Source organism: Parasteatoda tepidariorum, chromosome 7 (genome assembly GCF_982258835.1).
Source record: "Parasteatoda tepidariorum strain Cologne lab strain chromosome 7, Ptep-v5.0, whole genome shotgun sequence".
In the NCBI taxonomy this organism is placed as follows: Eukaryota; Metazoa; Arthropoda; class Arachnida; order Araneae; family Theridiidae; genus Parasteatoda; species Parasteatoda tepidariorum.
In genome coordinates this window covers 28,995,604-29,001,680 of record NC_141761.1, presented here as the reverse complement: position 1 = coordinate 29,001,680, position 6,077 = coordinate 28,995,604, and positions in this window count along the sequence as shown.

Below are 6,077 nucleotides of genomic sequence, written 5' to 3'. Positions count from 1 at the left end.
ATCTATAAATATTCCAAAAGAGGCCATTTTGTATGGTTGTTGAAAAAAGTTTTTCTTTGGTAATAACATTAATATTTTAATGTATACCATTTTTAATTTTAATTGTTAAATATTCAATTTTTGTACCTTGCTCAATAGTTCAAGCATATGAATATAATGTAGTTTGTTTTTTTATTTAGTCAACTATAAAAATCTTGTACCTAAAATATTTTAAATGCTACATATTAATTAATATGAAACTTGTGTTATTTTGTAAAATTTACTTAATTTTTTTTCGTCTTTTCATGTTGACAGCTATGTCCAAGTCAGTTATTATTAAAAAGTTATTTAATTCTCTATAGGTTTTATACTAAACTAAAGTCAAAATTTAAAGGAACAGCCAGAAAAGTGTTTTTATAGAGTTTGGCAATATATTTTCAGGACAATTTAAAACTTAGTTCTTGACAGATTTAAAATTTTATACTTGTCTCTTCAAACCTCTATTGCTAATTGAAATTATTTTACTTTTACAACATGTTGTGTTTATTTTATGTTTACATTTTTTATATTGCATTTGCTTTTGAAACATATCTGTTTTATGTCTATTTAATGTTTATTTTTTTATTATGATTGTATTATGCAAGGAATTTTAATTCGTGAATTTTGAAGTTTATTAATAAATTAAAACTTAGATTTTTTTAATATAAAATAATCCTTCATTTGCAGTATGCTTAAACAAAGTAGGTTTTATAATTTAATAGCGAAAAGATCATTCTTTTTGTTTTGTGACGTAAAATACCTTTGGAATTATATCAAGTCTGTCATACTTTTTATGAATATTTGTAACTTATAGAAATTTTTATGAAATTGGTTTAAGACTTTTATGGTTTTTCTTTCTTTTGATAACTGAGATTAAAAATTTATATATGTATATATTTTACACTTGTTTACTGTTGTGCATTTATTTATCTTTGCCTAGTGTATTTTCTTATGTTAATGTATGGTCTGCATAAAATTTAAATTAAGTCGTGTCCATTTTATACAACTGATAAACTACTTGTGTAAAAAATTTATTCCACTAACGTTTTCTTATTATAAAAAAGAAACTAAGCTATTCTAAATATTTTGCCAACATGATGTGTTTATAACAATTTGCAACATTATTGATCAAAAACTAACAAAATAATTCTTTATCTTTGTTAGTATTTGAATTTCTAAAAAAGTTCATTTCTCTTATATGTTGACTATGGTAAAAATATGTATGAAAAGATACTTATATTATTCTTATAATAATATTCTTGTATGTTTTCTTTTATGTTAACTCTCAAATAAGGTAATTTTTATAAATAACTTTGGAATGATAAAAATCTTTTTTTGTCACACCAAATATATATACAAAAATCAAAGTTACTTTTAATTTTCAGTGTTCAAAAATTACAATTATTGTCATTGAAATTAAAATATTGTGTGAACTTCTATAGCCATTTAAAATTTACAAATTTCACATTTTTGCGCTATTCTTATTAAATGTTAAATTTAAGTTATTAAGCATTAAATTAAGTTATTAAATGGTGAATTAAGTTATTAAGTGTTAAATTTGTAACATTCAAGTTTATATGACTTATCAGAAATTATTTGCATTCTACTCACCTAATAAAGACCACTTATGATGTAGTATTTAAAACTAATTCTTACTCCCCTTAAATGAATACCATGTAATTCCATCTTCTATTATTCATTTATCTCAATTGTAACATGAATGTAATATAACAATAATCTGCTAACCTCTGTCTGATAAATAAAAGAAGCAACAAAAGATAGGCAAATTAACATTCCAGACTAGGTCTAATAGAAAAAAAATCATTCTGTTTATCTTTGAAGTTTTGTAATCTATGAAGAAAAGTTTGGTTTTATTAGCAGCCCAAATTATTAAGAATTTAGAAAACATTTCCAAACAAGATTTTTATATTTATAATTGAATTCTCATTATGGTTGTGTATTCCTGAAATTACCTTGATGAAATATTTAATTTATCCATATATATATATAAATATACGCACTATTTACCAATAAGTAATTGGACTTCAGTAATAAAAGAGATAAAAACAATTTATTCATATTCAATGGTTGCTAGAGCCTCCACATGAGGTAATTATCCACCTTAACCCTCCGTGGTCAGCTTTCCACAAGTGTTTGGATCATAGACAGTGGTATTTCCTTCCACTCCGCTTGGAGAAGACATGTAAGTTTTTTCACCGATTTTGGATGCTTTCTGCATCCCTTAATTCAGTGATTCAATTCATCTCAGAGGTTTTCTATAGGATTTAGGTCTGTATTCTAGGCAGGCCAGTTCATATGGTTCACCCCGTTGTCACAATACCAATCCATGGTGGACCTCGCAACGTAAGAAGTGACGTTGTCATTCCGAAAGTAACAATGATCCAATACCTAAATTCGTAACAGCGTAGGAAGCACATTGTTATCTACAATAGTGGAGTAGTAGTCGACATTGAGCTTGCCATGAATTAGGGTCAAGGGTCGCAGTTCATACCACAAGGAACTTCCTTACACCTTCTTCAAACTTTGCTGAACATACAATGCATTCTGGCAAAAGGTGTCTTCCACGCACTCGTCAAACCCAGGTACTGCCAACCAGATGATAAGGATTGAACCTTGATTCATCACTCTTGAGAATCTGTTTCCACTCATCTATGATCCAATTTCGACGTTCCTTGCACTACCTCAACTAAGCAGTGTGGTTGGATTTTGTAATCAAAAGGTTATGAGCTGTAGCACGACCATGGAAACAAAGCATATGTGCTTTTTTGTGAATGGTATTCATCAAAATAACAATCCAGCTTGTCAGAACTCCAGGAGTATGTTGCCCAACAGTTTGGAGCAGTTTTCCCAATTATCTTTGAACAGCAGTCGTTGGTCTCTATCTATTATTTTCATGAGTCTGTCGGGTCGAAGCCCATTTCAAAAAATACATAATCTACTTCCACAGCTTAATCAAACCACTGTCGATTTTGATATGTTTAACTTACTAAATATATTCCTTAAGGATCTGCCATTTCTATGATATCTAACAATTACGCATTTCTCATAGTCAGACAGATCAAAATTTCGTGGTATCTTAAATACGACTAATACCATTGATGTTTCCTACTTAATATTTAAGTTCAAAAGTTGTGACCTAGGACCACACATATCCTTATTTGCATGGGTGTCCAAATACTTATTGGTAAATTGTATGTGTATATATATCTATATATATATGTATAAAAATGAGAAACTGAACTGATAGCTATTCTAAAATGAAATGGTAGTTTAATAAATCACGATAAATAATAACACTAAAATTAATAAATTGTTGTTTTACTATTTATCTTATTTTGATCAGATATTGGTTTTAGTATCCTAGAAATTAAATTTTAAACTGTTTTGGGGGCAAATCACCTCTGCATGCATAATTTTTTAAAATTCTTTTCATTTGTATTCCTCCCAATGTTTTTATTTTTTGAATTAGTCATTCTTGCTATTGATTGAATATGATATAAAATATTAACTTTCCATAGTTAAAGTTAAAATATGCATTTCATTTAGAAGAAATAAATTATTTTTAACTAATCTCATAATTATTTTTAACTAACTAATATCTCATAATTTCCTGATGAGAAGAAATTATGACATGATTATTCAATAATTTAAACTAAGTTGTGTTACATAAACATCCAATTTTTCATTATTTGAGGACAGCTAGTTTTCATCCTTTACTAAATGAAACTGTGTTTACAATATTTGGTTGTCTTATAATTTATTTTTAGTCATTTTATGTATTTTTTGAATTTATCATGCTTTATTTACTTTTGCTTTAATGTTGATGCCAAATAGAGAGATATTTGTAAGATTCAGAATTATTATATTTTTATTCACTTTAATGTTTGAAGTCGTTTTAATTGTTAAAGTATATGGTTTTACTAAAAAAATTTAATATAAAATCGATTTTTGTATTTTATTTTACAAATAAATGTTTTTTTATAAAATTGTGTTTTAATTATTTTTTGCAACTGATTTCCGATAATTGCACTCTATGTAAAATAATAATTTATATTCCACCTGTTTTCTTTATATGAATTTTAATATTTCTTTAATATGTAGCCAACATTGATATTTTGAAATTCTAATTTTTTCTTCTTTTTCTTAGCTTATTTTCAGTCCTTTTTTATTTTTTTTTACGGAAAAAAAAAATTATTACATATTTTGTCACTGATCTCACTATTATAGTAAGTTGTCACTGAATTTGATGAAAACTGTCATTTAATATCTTCTCTTGATCTCAATAACTAGACAGCAGTAAAAAACTCTCCCTTAGTAGTTTTCATGCTAATAATTATATTTTGTTTATTGAAACTATGCTAATATGGTTGGTGCTAGCAATTATTTTGATTATCCATGCCAGATTTTGTAGTTGTCCAGATACACTTTATTTTTATGTTAAGCACAAATATTATGTCTAATTTTAAAATATTTTTGAATCGAAATATTTGGATTTTTAAGCCTATATCTTTTTATTTTATTTAACAATGATAGTAAAAATCACAAAAGTTCATAGTTCATACTTAAGGACAGTCCACTAATATACATAGTTCAGCCAAATATCCTAACCATCAGAATTCATGGTATCAAACGTTTGGGGAGTCATTTTATGAAAAAAGGACTCAAATGACAATTTTAATTTATCAAATTTCTGTGGTTATGAATTCAGGGATCGAACCCTCTTTATTATTTTCTGCAAAGTAGTAACAAATCTTTTACCAATGGAGTTTTGCCATTTCACAGTTATTGATTCATTTCTTTCTTCTGATCTTAAAAATAATCAATCTCAATCAACAATACAGTATTTATATTAATATTAAATGGGAAGCTTTGAGGGAATGATCATCCACAAAATTGCTTTTGTACAAAAATATTTAAAAGATATTCAATGCGTGTTTGTTTCCAGATTGTTGAAACCCTGTTTTAAACTTATTTGGTCAGGTCTTGAATTTATTTTGAAGTCTTAAGTTCATTTACAGATGGCAATTAAATGTTTTTATGAGGGTACATTAACAAATTTTTTTTAATGCAACAGTGCTATAAAAATTTTCTGTTTATTAATCTCAATCTGTAATTAGTTGTTCACTGCTCTGTTAATAAAATTATTCTGGAAACAGTTTAAACATTCTGTTCTTAACAAGGTATTAAGTTGTTTTATCAATTTATAAGAATCTACAACCTGTTATAAACACCTAGTATATTTTATTAATCTTTTGCAATAAAATTTGCCTTTATTTTGTTCAAGTAGGTTATGGTTTTTGTTTATCGCTTGCTGTAAAGTAGTCTGGTATGCGAATACTCTACCGAAAAAGCCATGATTTTTTTATTTTGCCGACAATGAGGTCTGATATTCAGAACAAAAACATGCTTCTCTAAATGAGTTTTTCATCACAATAGTGAGATAGATTAAATTCAGAAAAACGTTAGCTCATACTTTTTAATCATATTCCAGCAACTATCTGTACAAATTTTAGTCTTTGATTTCAATTATTTGATAGATAAATGGTCAACATAGATTAAATTAAGTTATCAAAGTCTGATGTTTGAAATTTGATGAATTAGATTTCAACAGATGAATTTTTTGGGGCAAATGCATGCCCCTTAAAATTAGTGTTCTGCAGTTTAAAAAATGAAATATTTTGTTTGGATTGCAATAATATTGTTTAGTGAATCGAAGGTTAACTTAATTTTTCTTAAAATTCAACTTTGTGCCGGTCAGACCTTTTAACAGAAACGATTGGAAAAAAAAAAATTGAAATGATAGCAATACTTTAATAAATTTGACTCAATCTGATTTAATAACAAGCTGTAGCAGAATAATACAATTAGATACATTGGTTCAATATTATGTTTTGCTTATTAAAGTAAATGATTATTAAAAGCTAATTATCAAAAGCTAATTTTAAATTTTTTTAATTTCGTTTTAGAAACATTTTAATGTTTTTCCAGTACAATATTTCATTTCATACTTTTTAAGGTTAAATTTTAAACAAAAAAAA